Source organism: Aedes aegypti, chromosome 2 (assembly GCF_002204515.2).
Source record: "Aedes aegypti strain LVP_AGWG chromosome 2, AaegL5.0 Primary Assembly, whole genome shotgun sequence".
Lineage (NCBI taxonomy): Eukaryota > Metazoa > Arthropoda > Insecta > Diptera > Culicidae > Aedes > Aedes aegypti.
The window spans coordinates 240414746-240430824 of NC_035108.1; the positions used below are offsets into that span (position 1 = coordinate 240414746).

Consider the following 16079-nt stretch of genomic DNA (forward strand, 5'->3'; position numbering starts at 1 on the left):
GGAAAACAAACATCAGTGTCGCCTCTCGGCGGCCGGTAAGAGAAACTGAATGTTCGAAAGGTTGTTGTCTGTAATTTTTGCCGCTGGCGCCAACTGTTAGGGTTTGAGAACAAAATAAACAGTCGTTACCCTTTTAACAATGACGTCACGCTGCACGTTTTTGGTTTTTGGTAACGGTCTTTGTATGAAAAAAAATGTATGAGCCGCAACATTTGAGCTTACTTCCCACCCCGCTACAGCGTTACGTAATATGTGGACGGCGCCTTAGTCTGCACAAGTTAAGTGACGTTGTGCATTCAATTTGATTCTTTGTTACTGTATTTATAACTGCAACACTGTTTTCAGTGTAGTCTGTATTTTTCTGCATTGGCCCTTTCAGCGAGTAGAACATAATGAGTGACGTTTAATTTCAGTCATTGTCAACACATGCGAAAAGTAACCAATACATAAGCTTGTTTTTGCACAGTTTTAGATTGCCGAAGTGAACATTTTTGTTGCCGACAATAGTAATTGCATTGCCGATAATAGAACAAGTGCCTCGTGACTTTGGCGAGGAAAAACAGATGATTTAGAGAATAAAATAGTGTTATGTGTATAATAACCAATGAATAAAGAGTGCTCAAGTGTATTTCAGGTGTCTCCTGCTAATTCCTGTGCTTAATGGTTGTGTATAATTGCCTTTTTCAAAGTCCAGCTGCTTAGATTGCCGAGAATACGTAAGTTCCCCTAATATGAATAACAATGGGCCTAAAATCTTGGGGAACTCCTAATGTAACGTGAACAGGTTTAGACATTTTTCCCCTAAAATCTTACTATTTGTTGGCGATCTGTTAAATACGATTCAATCCAGTTGAGGAGTATCATTCCCATTTTATTGAGCTTGAAAATCAACATAGGAATGTCTAGTCTGTCAAATGCCTTACTAAAATCGGTGTAAGTGCTTCGACGTGGTTACCTCTATCCATTGCATCCATTTGCAGTGTAATTACAAATTCCAAAAGGTTTATTGTAATAGAACGACCTTTAAAGAAACCATGTTGTGTATACGTTATTCTATGTTTTATTTGGCTAAATACATTTTTATTTATAATTGATTCAAATAGTTTTGGAATGGATGAAATAATAGCAATTCCACGATAATTTCGAACATCAGATTTTCTACCAGACTTGTAAATGGGTATGAGATACGATCTTTTCCATTGTTTTGGAAATCTGCCCGTCGTTTTTTATACAAATATCATTCTTTACCATTTTGCATAGAGCCTTTTTAGAAAAAGATACCGCTATTTATATCTTTTGGAGAAAACAGTTTGTCACCATTAAACTCTCAAAAGCGCGCCCCTTAATCTGGTTCGGCCATTAAGCTGGTTGAATGATACTGATTTTTACCATGCATCGGTACTCTAGCGTATCAAATTATTGCTTCTACTTGTAAGGTTCAAAGTCGTTTTTTGAAACTGTGAACAGGTTTCATCGCATAAGACAATTAGATTCCTTGAAACAAAAAGCTTATTTTAGAAGTTGAGGGGTCTGCTACTCCACTGATTCGGAATCGTTTCCCTTCTAGATATCGAAAGATAAGCTCTTGAACTCGGAAAGAAATTGTCTCATGAGTTGAAACCAACCTCAAATGCTGATTGAGCCATTTTTCCACTTCAACCTCCTCATCATCTAGGACAAATAGGTGGGTCTTAGTAGTTTGTTACTCTCTTATACTCTTCCGACCGTAACTTTTAATTATTCACAAGAACAGATACAACAAGATAGATCTTACCCCGTAACGCACCTCGAAAAGGTGATCTACCCGCGTTACGGGTAAATACTTAGTATACTTTGATGCCTCATTATATCAGTTAAAACCCTATGGCAATAGAATGATCGGGTCTCATAAGACACATTGATTTCAACCATTTTTTGACGAGCTTGGAATTTCGATCTTAAATAGTTTTTGACCTTTTTGTATGCACACAGTGCATTCAATAAACTTGGAATATTCTGTATTTATTATACCACAAAACAACGTATTGAAACAACACCTTCGTCATACTAAAACTACTCAATTTTAGCATCAAATCGTAGTAGCCGACGATAATTCGGCTTTGGGCACCATGCGTGAAAATTTTAAGAACAAATGAGGCTTCGTAGCCGTGTGGTTAGCGCCGTCAGTCGTTTAGGCGTATTGTGCCACGGAGTGTGGGTTCGATTCCCGCCCCAGCCGGAGAAAACTTTTCGTCAAAACGAAAAATTCTTCACTTGTTCACTGGTTGTTCCATGTGTCCGTTGTCTAATGTTAGTTATGTTCAGTCTGTGCAGCCTATGGCTGAAGACGGTGTAAATTGTGTTTTAAAAATAATAATATGTATTTTATGACAAAAAGCAAATAATAATAATAATATACAGTGAAACATAATTTCATCTGTTAAACCAAATTCTTCTCATTTTTCAACCATTAGGTTGTTGTGCCAGCAAAGGTTAACTTATGCCCGAAATTGCTGATACATGCAAATCCTACCTAGTAAATTCTCAAAAATAGTATTTAATTAAAAAAAAACATTTTTTTCGATGCAACACTGTTACAGCATGTCAGCTTTAACAGATGCATTCGACACAGTTATTGAATTTTGTGATACAAAAAATAACAGAACATCACAAGTTTATTGATTGCACTGTGAGCACACAAAAAGGTCAAAAAACTATTTGATGTCAAAATAAAATTCCATGCTTGTCAAAAAATGGTTGAAATCAATGTGCCCTGTGAGACCCGATCATTCTTTTGCCATGGGGCTTTAGCTTATATAATGAGGCATCAAAGTATTTTAAGTATAGCTGCCGAAAAGTGCCGATTCAGGAGAAACTGGTCAAAAATTGTATTAATTCTACCATAATTTCATTACATCTTTTGATGTGATGATTTCAGAGCTTTGGTATACTCGGAAAAGTTGTGTATTTTTGTAATACAGTTATCTCTCCCTTACTCGATATTCCGTATGTCGATATCGAGTTAGAGAACCATAGTAAAAGTTGGTTTTCATGACTAACTCGATGGTCCCTTGGATCGCAGTTGCATTGGGTTTGCGTTCTGTAACTCAATACCTCCCTAACTCCATGGTCCCTTCAATATCGAGTAAGGGAGAGTTGACTGTATATAAAATGTTGTAGAACATGCCATGTTCATAAATTTCACATTGAGCATAGAAATTGTCAAAAAGCTGATATGTATGGTAAAATAGGTTAAATTTAAAATTTAACCCTGAAAACGAAGTCAAATGTATCAAGTATGTCCAGCAAAGTTGTTGAAAATAAAAAGATCTAAAACTTTGCTAAAGTAATGATCGCCCTAAAAAATATTTTTCAAGAAAATATTTGTTGCTCGGGTACTCTGTTTAGTCTAATTTAAAAATTATTTTTTATTATTACTCGGTATGCTAATTCAAAACAATGTCCCGAAGACACCTACGGGCTAAAATGCCTCTAAGAGGTTTCGACCGTCAATTTTCAGTTTCGTCCCACTGTGCGGTGTGGAGCGGAAGAGCCTTGTTGTTTTGTAGTCGTTTTATTTCAACACATTTTACCTACACTATGTGAGTAAAATGAACAGCTGTTAGTGGTAAAATGAACATCATGCAAAAAACGTGAGCAAAACAAATATTTTTGAAAATTTTCATTGCATTTCAGAAAATATATCCATTAATGATTATAACCCATTTAAAAAAAAATCTAAATGTATCCGATTTGACATCATATCATAACGATATTGACCACACTGAAAAACCTGAAGACTCCCGAGCTAAAAGTTACGTCAGTTCTAGTTTTCTAACGTAAGTTTTTATTGACATTTTCACTTAAATTGACCTCCATATCAACCCGAACACTTCGATTTATTCTCTAAATCGTCTGTGCGTAATACAAATCCAACAAAATTAGTTTTTCCTCTGTAAAAGACACGGTGTTCATTTTACCACCCCTGTTCATTTTGCCACCACTTCCCCTAAGCTGTTTCACGTTTTGTTCTTTTTTTATCGATCCGATGGCCGGTTCCGCTTGTTACAGCTTTCTGAGCAAAAAATCACAACCGATTTCGAAGTGTAATCAACTAAACTGTAAATAAAACAATTGTTTCCCTCATTTGATTGCCGGCATTTAAATGATTAAATTATTAACATCTAACCACAGATCGCCAGCTTTTCAGACGAATCCTGACCTGACCTGACCTGACCTTATACCCCTCCCAATCCCCACCTCCGCAGCACTTATGAGGGCGTTGCTGAGTCGGTGGCCTCTCATTAAGTAAGTGCTGCATCAACATTTCTTTCCTCTATCCAAAGTTACGGTAAAGATTAGCGTGACCAGGACTAGCAATATTCATGAATTTGGTAATGTTGTTTAAGACTGGGCCAAAGTTTACTCCCCAGCCTTGTTCTAGCGGTCAGGATAAGATTATCAAATGACACATTCATATTGCTACTATCCAATCTACAAAGTATACCGTAACTACACTAACGCTAACGCTACCATGAACTTACTTAAAATACAAAAATTGTGTGAACTCTCAAACCAATCATGTACCCGCCATTATTTCCGTGTGGCTCAGGTGAATCCAAACTATTACATGATACATATATCATACTAGGGAGTGAACCCAAACTTTTTCATGATGACTTGAATGACTGTTTCATTGGTTTATAATAGTTTTTAGATTTTTCCGCTAAAATTTCGTGATTGCTTTTCGAAGAAAATAAGATAACGATTTAAGGCCCAAGTCAGTGGCGCGTCTGAAGTGCGCGCGGGCAACTTTGATCCTAATTTTAACAAATTTGACTACTTTTTTCAAAATTCTAAACTCACTTGTCTCTTCGAAATTGAAAAAAGATTATTTCTTGTGAAGAAACCATATTCATAAAGTTATTAGATTTAGCTAGAATGTCTTTTGAGTGGTAAATGAAATGCCGAAAATATAAGACATTGCTTGCTATTTCATCTTATCGAAGCTGTTTGGGGGCATATTTTGAAAATTGGAAAACATCCATCGATAGATATTTCCTCAAGGATTATTCCTAGTTCAGTTAGATAGGTAGTTTACTCATCATTTTCAAATAATCATGGAACATAACAACACCTCCTTATCAGGTTTTAGCAAACATATTTTTATATTTTGTCGACATCTATTCCTTTGTGATAATATTGCTCATAGTAGGAGTTCATACCCGGAGGACAGCGAGATCTCTCTGTCTCTGGAAGTTGGTATTGAACTGTGGTGGTCGTGCATCATTTTTGAATTCGTTGGCAATTTGCAAAAGAACTATTAACTGAATATTTTTGACGGGATATTTGAGTCCTTGTAATGCAATTATGAAGTGGCACTATCCTATATGTGCATTCTTTATATGATAAACCGTATCATGCATGGTGACTTGGATTGCTATATAGAGGGATTATAAATAACGAAAAGTTTATTATTTTTAAAGTTAAGTGGTACTGGTAGATTTTTAAATATTGTGGATAAACATTCATAATATTGTCGCATTTTCTCATGTGGGGGATAACAATACTTTTTCCGGTAGAGAAATATTCTCTTGCGCATGTGTTAGTGATTAGTTCATTTCGATAAAGATGTTCATTCAATAAATTTCAAATAGGGTCCTAAAATGTTCAATGAAATCTTGTTTTTATTTTATAACACGAAAGTACATGTTACTGCAACTACTTTAGCAATTTTCCCGCTCAAATCACGGATATATCATATTAAAACTTTAATTTAAAAATTGGATCCATAAATGAACCTTGACACTTGAGATCATGTTTGACGTTCGCTTAGTCGACAAAAATACCTAGGGGGTTTTAGTTTTTACACTGGGGTTGTTCCTATCTGACATTTCGGCAGGGACACGGAAAACAAAATATACCCAAAATTTGAGTTTAAACCAAAAGGTGTGCTAAAATTCATAAAAACATAAAAAAATGTTTTTTTGTATTTAAACAAATGAAAAACATTAAAAAATTGAGTAAACATGTGTTTTTGGCCTAAACTTAAGCGTTTGGCACTAAAATTAGGACAGGGCTTTAGGACCCTATTGTCGGTTGATTCCAGATCCTCCACTGACTTGGGCCTTAATGACATACATACATACAAATGAAATACATACTCAAAATTTTAGTCGATCCAATGCTGAGGAATTCAGTCATGTTTTTCAATGTGGTTTTTGAAAATGTCACAACTTTAAGTAAAAATACAGTACAGGTCGGACTCGATTATCCGGGATTCGGTTATCCGGAATGTGTTTTTTGATGTTCTTGTTTTTCAATTTTTATGCATAAATCTGAGATAATTTGGTATTGCAATATACAATATGAATAATTTTGCAGTTTTGAACGTATTTAAGAAAAGGAGGGTTTGAAAAAGTGGTTTTTGTGTATACTGATAAAATTTTGTTTTTTCTTGTAAAGACCCCTACTGTTCCTAAATTTTTGGCTACGCCACCGCATCACATCTATACATAAAACAACGAAAATAGATAATATTTATGTTCTTTTATCGAAGATTTCAATTTTTTCTTAGTGATTCGATTATCCGGAGGATTCGATTATCCGGAGTGAAAAAAAAAAATCGATAACTCATCATTGTCTTTCGAATGCGCCATAGAGTTTCAATTGGGCGTGTAATCACAGAGAACAAAACACTTTTGTATGTTTTAAGGAAGTGAACCCAAACTTTTGCATGGGAGTGTAGGTCCTCCATAATAGAAACGAATACCCTAGCACATACTTCTCGACGCGTGGTGGTCGTTTTTTGCTCCTGTTCTGGATGCCGTCTGCAGTGGAAACAGACCGAGTCCAAGCTCGAAGAACGTGATTGCAGTTGTCATCGAATGATTGTTGGTAGGTAGGCAGTTACTAATCAACGTTGCATTTTTATTACCAATCACACAAGCCGAAGCATTGGGAACAAAGAACAGACTGCTGGTGCATTATTGTAAACGATGATGCACTGCTATTTTCGCTCAATAAATCATCCACTCGATTCACGCCGCATTCCAATCGTGACGTGGCTGTATGGTACATAGAAAACGGGTGTTATATCTACCTTGATTGTCGTATGAACTATGAGTAATTATCATGGATTTTATTCAACCCAACAATCACTGCAATTGATAAGAGTATCACAATACAGGATTGATGAAGAAACTTACACTTTGAATCGTATTACAAATGCCTGCTGCTTGAATTGGGCAACACAATTCCTTTCCTCAACCTTGACTTTATTGGGGCTAAGCTAGGTATATATATGATTTTTTCTCGGTTATTTTAGGAACTCTTCAAGATTTATGTACGAAAATTCCTCTTTCTCAAACAAGTGCACAGATCTAAGCATAAGCATTAGCATAAGCACAACTCGTAGTTGCTACTCCGTGATTGACCGGAATAATAAAAATTGTACACGGAACCAACAGATGCAGCTTAGGAGAAGTATACCATCTTCAATTTATAATTTAAAAAACTCCAAACTCAGTAATGTCAATAACGGCGCCAGCCACGTCCTCACTGGGACAGAGCATGCTTCTCAGCTTAGTGATCAATGAGCACTTCCACATTTATTAACTTAGAGCTTTCTTTGCCAAAGTTGCCATTTTTGCATTCTTATATCGTGTGCCAGGTACGTTTTTACTCTATGCCCAGAGAAGTCAACGAAATTTCCATTACGAGAAGATCCTCGACAGACCGGGTATCGAACCCAGACACCTTCGGCATGGCTTTGCTTTGTAACCGCGGACTCTAATCACTCGGTTAAGGAAGGTACCATTCTTCTCTAAAGATACCTCTATGAATTACTTTAGACTTCTCCTATAGAAACTATAGCTTACTTGGAAAATTTCTCGAAGCATCCAGGGATGTCCCCAGGGAATTATCAAGAATTTTTGGAGGTTTTTCTACTTAGATAAATTTTTAATTATTGAAAAAAAGAAATCAATTGAATTCGTGGATAAAATTCAGGGAAGCACTTCCTTAATTTCGTACCGCGGTGCCCGTTGGTGTTTCGGATCACTATCCCTACATCAGGGAATCATACGCGCACGATAAGTACGATTAAAACTACTTTATTCGCGACACGTTAAAACGGTACATACAATATACTTGCGAGACGTAAACAAACTGATCTTAATGGACAACACATAGAGCACAACGACAACCAAATTAAAATACATAGATGCGCTTCTCATGCATCGCACATGACAGTTATGCTCTGCCAGTGCGAGCCCAGCGGCGTGCGTGGTACCATAGGGTACACCGCAATAGGGTTGTCCACAACACTTAAAAACATTGAACAGTTTCCCTGAAGAAGCTTGTGTAGAGATGGTCGGAATAATTAATGTAGTAATTGCTGGTGTTGTACTTCAAATTAAATTGAAGAACCCATGAAGATTTTACTTGAAAATTACTCGAGAATTGTTTGGAAGAACTGCCGGAGTAATTTGTGGATGAAATGTTAAAGAAATTTATGTAGAAACCTGATTTTAAATCTGGTCTTGTTTATTGAGGAATTCCTGGAAAAAATCTTCAAAGATTTATAGAAATAATCTCAGGAAGAATTTTGGAGCCATTCCTGAGATAAACCATAGAAGAATTCACAAATAAATTTAGACGAAAATGGCTGGAGAAATAACTGAATAAATCGGCGTAGAAACTCTTTGAGAAATCTTTTAGGTGTTTCTGGAAAATCCCTTAACGAATTTCTTCACAAACTCTGGAAAACCCTTGAGTGATGAAGTTAGTTTAGTATTTGCGAAGATTATATGGTCGGTGTTCAGACAGACTGGACCAAGTGTTTTTTCAATGGTTTCAGAAAAACTTACCCCAGGCCATCGGAATATCAAAATTTTTGCATTATTTCCTGTAATAATGGAACTTATCTATTATCTATCATCTGTATCAAAAGAGCATTGGAAACATCAGAATTGATGGAGCACTTGACGAATCTTTAGCCCGCCAAAATAGCATCTACACGCAGAAAATTCTATTTGCTCAATCGCTTTTGCTTTTGTTTCTGTCTTCCATCACATGAATATTTCAATTATATTATTGTTGAATCAGCTTTCCGCACATTGTTACCTTGAAACGTTATGAGCTGTACTGCAAAAAACCGCTGTTTACCAACAAGCGATGTTGGAGTAGATGTAAGCTAATGCGTTCTCACTCTCAAGATAGTGGTTCGTATTCCTGCTCCCATATTTATTTCTATTTTGTCGCATTTTTGCAATGTCGATAAATAAGATTCGTGCCGGGTTTGACAACACAAAATCAACTATAATACCATTGTCATGATTGTATATTATTATTGAGTCAATCATATCTATGGTTAGTGCAATTATTTTGTGTAGTTGAATCAATCATACTAAATAATTAAACCAACCATAGATATTGTTGAATCAATGTAATGTATGGTTGACTAAAATTCAATGTAAAATATGATTGATCTACCAGCATATATGATTGACTGGACAATTCTGTTTTTCTCCGTGTAGTCCGGTCTGTCTGAACACCGACCATATTTATGGCCAGAGTTGCTTAATATCTATCATATCAGCTGATGGCTGATGGTCTAAAACTATCAATATCACTTGCGAGCTATCAATATCAATTTGATTTGACACCCAACAGTAGTGATGAGACATCGCATTCTAGATCATAATCACTGCAGAATGAGTGATCACGTGGTAATTATCCATGCTATTAATGTTTTTCAGTGGCCAACATATAGTTTTGAACGATGTGTTGCACTATAAAAAATATCGTACTAATAAATTGCCATTTTATTTGATTAATTTAAGGCTAAACTTAACCCATCAGTGATATCCATAGTCTATCGCCATCAATGCACTGGTGATGGAGTAGACAGCATGATGTTGATGTGATATAGATTGTTCTGAATCGTATCGCAGACGGCTGTACAAATCAGCAAATTTTTAGCGTTGATAGTGACAGCGAGCAACTCTGTTTATGGCTCAAGAATCCATCATTCAATCATCAAAAATTAAAAACCAGTTTTTTCGTTCAAATTTGAAGAAATCCATCCAAATTACAGATAGCAAGTACAATGCAATGATAGATTTTCTTGGACATTGATTCAACTTTGAGCAAAATATATGGTTTTGAAAATTTGTAAAACGATGATGGTTATTTTCCTCTTAAGGATTGCTTTTGTTATTCTGTGTGTTAGATTTTTACATCATTTCACCTTACTCAAAGTTTTATTTTTCATTTGTGATAAGTCAAGCGGGATTCTGATAAATTAAGGGTCCTATTTTATAAATCGAGTCGATCGATTTGTAAGAATTTATTCTTGGAAGCTCTCTTGAAATCTCACTTAGAGTCGGTGAAAAAACTACTGGAGAGTACCCCGAAATAGGGTCTACCCCGTTTGACATAATGCCATTTGGCATAATGCCGTTTGGCATACAGTCGTTTGGCATAACAGTCGTTTGGCATAATTTGAAAAGGAAGATACTGCAGTGGTACAACAATATGCCGTACCATAAGATGCATCATAAAATTCCATGTTCCTTTTTTTTCAAATGACATGGAACAACTTAGGCGTTGAATATATTTTTGTTAAAAATGCGTTATAATATCCCGGACTCAATGACCCCGGAAGTCATGTATGAGACAATTCCAAAAGAGCTTTATTGAATATTGGTTTCCTTGAAAATTATGAATAGAAGAATGACCTATCACTAACTGACTACGGAATGTACGATAGCGAGCAGTTTATACACACCCCTTTGCTTAATGGAAGGAATTTGATCAAATACAATGTTTTTTCACAATTATGCCAAATGTCGATTATGCCAAACGACCGTTATGCCAAACAGCTATTAAGCCAAACGACTGTATGCCAAACGGCATTATGCCAAACATCATTATGCCAAACGGGTTAGATCCCTCAAAATAATACCTGGACGCATTTCTCAATTCTCAATCCCTGGGAAAATTCATTAGGATATCTTTGAATGAACTTAAAGAATTATCTTGGAAAGATTCCTAGAGATTTTCCTGGAAGAACTTTCAACTTTGTCAATCTTTGAAAGTTTTCTTGGAGTAATAAATACATACAGAAGTTAGTGGAATGGACACAATCTCCCTGGAGGAATTTCAGAGCAAAATGCTGCGAGATTGCGAGATTTTCTGAACAGCCCCTGAGTAAATACCCCCAGTTGATAGCGTTAGAGTGCTTAAGGAGTTCATGGAGGAGATTATAAAGGAGTTCCATTCACAACCACTAGACACATCGTTAAAATAGTAGGCGTAGCGTCACGCCAATGCTGGACCAACAGTAGGGGCAATGGGGGCAATATGAACATTAGTGTGGGACAAAATTTAGATTCTCGCTCCAGTCCACTTTTTGGATTGCATTTAGGTCCCATAACAACAGTGCAAAATTTCAGCAGGATCGGTGAAACTATATTTTAGCGCCAGCCCTTCAAAGTTTGTATGGGATTTACTATGGGAAAACTTACTTTTGCAAAGAAAAATTGCCAGAGTTCGCCCATTGACCTCTATAAAAATTTCAAATACAGACCTTGGTAGGTATTTTTACGATGAAGAATATTGCCGAAGACCGCGAAACAATCCGACACTAGTGAAAAAAGTTATTCAATAAAAACCTATTGACAAGGCCACGTTGATTAACACGTAAAGGAATAACAATAATAACAAAATCGGGGAAAATTTCCGAATAGTCTATGCTTAATAACTTTTTTCACAATCATCGAATTGCTTGGCGGTCTTCGACAATGTTGTTCATCGTAGAAATAATTATCGAGATCTGTGCTCAGAATTTTTATAGAGTACAATGGGCGACCTCTGGCGATTTTTCTTTGCAAAAGTAAGTTTTCCCATAGTAAATCTCATACAAACTTTGAAGGGCTGGCGCTAAAATATAGTTTCACCGATCGAGCTGAAATTTTGCACAGTTGTTATGGAACCTAAATGCAGTCCAAAAAGTAGACTGGAGCTAGAATCTAATTTTTTCATATAACCGTGTCCCAGGCTAATGAACATACGAAGCAATATGAGCCACCCCGGTTTTGACCTCAAAAACAGTGTTCTAATGTCTAGTGTCATTATGATCTGCTAAAGGATGCCTCAAATAGCCACCACAATAAAAACCGTAAGAATATTCGTTTGAACACTCAAGATATTTACAAAAATGTACAAATTTGTACTTCGCCATGAAAAGCTTATAATTTTGGCAGTTTTTAATTAAGCCTAAGACAATTACATTTATAATTCTGGTGAATTTTACCAATCCATTGAAACTTCTGATCATAATGAACAGTTCATGAGCGAAATTAGATTTGTTCGTAAACAAAATTATTGAAAAACAATATATTATTTTCAAGATGAAGAAGCGGGGCAAAATGGTGGTGGTTGGTCCCTAGTGTTAAATCCTACCTCCGTTCTGGTCACGATCTTCAGATTATCGTATCATTCGTATTGATAAAGTGGGGGGACAGGCTTGAAATGGGGTTTGAAAGAAAAGAACGTAATGTGGTGTAATTTGGGATTTGTGGATTGAATACTGATATTTTTTGCCAAGCATCAATATGGGTGACTTCCGAGGATAGCGAAACGTAAGAGGGGTTATGGCAAGGTTGTGGGTAAATCCATCACATTGGGGTTGTGACTCTGTGTCTTGTCAGGAATAGGGTCTGATTGGTATTGTAGTATGCAGTTCGTAATTGATAGACAGACTTTGAGGAAAGAAGTTTTGAACGTAAGGCAGCAGCACCTTGGATCTTGGAGGGCGCAGGTCTGGAGAGTTGGGCAGCTGTTTATGCTGGGTTACATTACGTAGAAAGTGGAATCTGTTTTGCCTCGCATAAATTATGGGAAGTGTTTGAAAATGGTTTCTTGTTCAGATTGTGTAACGCAAGAAAGAATCTTTAGCTCTGCGTTATGTTAGGAGGTTATAGTATAGTGCAGGGTCGAAGAGAGGATGAATATTTGATCACCTAAACTTTGCGCTGCAAGATATTCGTAGTCGTTTCTCTTTTTTTCTGATGTTCAGGTATAAACAGGTATATTTAGCCTAAATAATGAACAATCATACGCGTAGAGCCTACGGGTCATGAAGTTAGGATTGAAATCAAAATAATATTGCGCATTTCTTTCACACCACAGGATTATCGCAGCAGTTTTTACATGTGCGGAGGTGCCGGTAGAGGTGCGCGATTGCGTCGAGTCGGGTCGGTGTTTTCAGCGGACTCATATTTCGCAAATCGAAGAATGAGTGCTCTGTGGGCATCAACATGATTCGATGCGGTGCCACACTTTTATTTGTGCTTCTGCCCTTGTCTTATTAAATAGGAATACTTTGTGTTAGGGAAAGTGTAGGAGAATAAATTATGATTTATTAGAATTTTCTGATAGAGGCAGAGTTCACATGTTACTTTTCTATGCATTCCATGACGTTTTCCTAAGGCGGCCCATATTGCCCCGATCACCCCTATAGCTCCATCTTCGACGATTTCCCCGAATCTTCATAATTCCCATGTTTTTCTAATGTATACAGTCTGCCGTACTTTACACGCTTAATATTATTCGCATCTTTATACGTTTCATATAACTCGTGATTCGTAAGTCTGTGCCACATACCATTATCAAGTTTCCCAGCAAATTGTCCGCAGCTATTTACGCTCGAAAAGACCGAAGGCCTTCTTTTGTGCTATTTTGGGAAATTTAAGAAACATTTGTTCAAACGTTGTTTCATGGATTTCGCACATTGGTCATCTGAGAATATACGTCCAGATTTTTGTCCATGAATGTTTGTTTAAAACTTCTAAAAACAGTAATTTCCGCAAGAATACTGTAATTACTAGATGTATCTTTGCAGCAAAACTTGGGAGAGTTATTCACCGATAACTTATCCTCTCCTGGAACTGTATCGTTCCAAATTAAGTTTGTTTGCTGTGCAAGCAAGAAATCCAAATTTGTGGATCATACATTTAAAACGAATGGTATCGATGCAATCTGGTCATCTTTATTCACAAAATAAGGGATCGATGAAAAATATTCTGCTTAAGCTCTTATTCTCGCATACCTTCGCATAGACCCCATTTGCAACAATATCTATTTAGGCATTAAAAAAAACATTTTTATGTACAAATAACGGTTCAAAATCGTATCAAAAGACTTTAAAGGCCTTTCTAAATCATACAGTGAATTAGTTCGTGACGTTTTGATTGGATTCCCAAACAACCCAGGATCTTTTCATAATCATAAAATCGCGTTTAATATCACACAGGCGTATCTGCAGTGATCGACTTCTCTTCGTCGGTTTTCTGTTTAGATTAGAACACAAAATTCAATCGATTTTCATAACATTTCAAGATCCTGCATCGTCGAGTAGTTTCTATTGAACCGAAAATAACGGTTCAAAACATTCGCCCGGCCAAGTTATTAGTTAAAGAGAATATCGATTTCAACATGCCTGCCACACTTACCTGAGAAACAGGATCTATCACAAATGACACAATGCCAAGAAGGAGACACACGCCCAGGGTGAATGTCAGATCAGGGAACCGTGAAATCGTGAACTTTCTTTCTACAATAATCCAGACAACTTCCAAAGTATTTAAGTTTTCGTGTTTCTTTTTTATTTCTTTCTGTACTGAAAGGACATTCATGGAGGATAGTATTCAATGGATAGTCAGAAATAAACAGAATAGGGATGTTTGTGTTTTTTTCTGGGAAAAATGGTAGAAAAAAAACTAGAAACCAACAGCATGTTTTCCTTTCGATCATAAGATAAGAATAATTTATAATCACAAGAATTCTATAATTTATAAAAAAAAAACAAAGAGAAATAAAACCTCTTCAATTTTTCACATGCTTTCACTTATTTGTAAATTAGTAGTAAATCACACACATTTTTGTCCATTATTTTCGCTGTTATTCTTTTCTTGCGGTTTTTATTATCATTGCATTATCCTTATCATATTGATTCGCTTGTTTATCTCATAGTTATGCTTGTATTTATGCTGTCCGACACAAAGAAAAACGGTTCTCGCACATTTTTTTGCAAATTATGAATCGAAATCTGTTTCCATACCTCAGCTCTGTTTCATCGCGGAATAATTAATACAGTTACGGATGATAATAATAGTAGAGTAGCTTATGCGTTTCATTCTTTTTACACCATCAAAAATGGTCTTCCATAATTTCTTTCAGTTTTACATGCGTTTGTTTTATTCGTCCTCCTATGATTTCAACATTACAACCCATGGTCGTATCCTATATGACTGTAATTCATCTCATGTGCCATCGAAGAATGCGTAAGAATTTTAATTTGTTCTCTAAGTGCAAGTTTTCACTTCCCTTCATCTTTGACTCTCCTATAATCTCCTCCGCTCTTGCTTTCGCATTCTTTCTTCCTTCAGTTCTTCGATTCGACCAATTCAGAGAGATGCTTAATGATTTTAAGAGCTAATACAAATTACAATTTCTTATCATACTGAACTGATTTTACACAATTACAAGAGAAATACGCTCACACTGCCGCCGTAGGCTGTAAATAAAAGAGAGAAGAAACAAAATAGAAAATCAAACCGTGACGACAATTTTGAGCTTTCATCATCTATTCTTTTTGAAGTAAACGCGCGAAAGAACAACACTCAGGGTATAGCTAGCAAATCAATATCTAATAGACAAGAGAATATTTCGTATGAAGAATAAAAACTTTAACACAAACAACCACTACTTGGAAGGAAAGAGAGAAAACAAAATTAAGAAATGCTTTACTTCTGGTGAAAACAAACGAAGCAGCAATAAATGTCCTTTCCCTTAATCACGATCGTCCTCAATCTCACGGAAAACAAAAGAAAAACAAAAACTAGCAAGGGAACTTATAAATATTGACTTTGCAAAAGAAGAAAACATAATCTCCTCTTTTTACTCGTTCTCATTCTTACAATTAGCATTTTTGCAACCGTTTTTATTTTCCTCGTTTATATCATTCCTAATAGCAGTAGTAAGCTTACACTGTATTGTTTTTCATTTTTTTTTCGATTTTTTTTTTTTAATTT

The 16079-nt window shown here is 36.1% G+C and overlaps 1 protein-coding gene across 3 annotated transcripts in view; it reads right to left on the minus strand.

The window, feature by feature from the left end:
- Positions 1 to 14628: 14628 nt before the first annotated feature.
- LOC5577719 (profilin) overlaps positions 14629 to 16079 on the minus strand; it is a 37198-nt gene continuing 35747 nt past the window's right edge. For all 3 annotated transcript variants that reach the window (XM_001656620.2, XM_021844561.1, XM_021844562.1), the window contains exon 5: positions 14629 to 15562. The gene's annotated coding sequence lies outside the window, so the exon portion shown is untranslated. The remainder of the gene's footprint in view (positions 15563 to 16079) is intronic.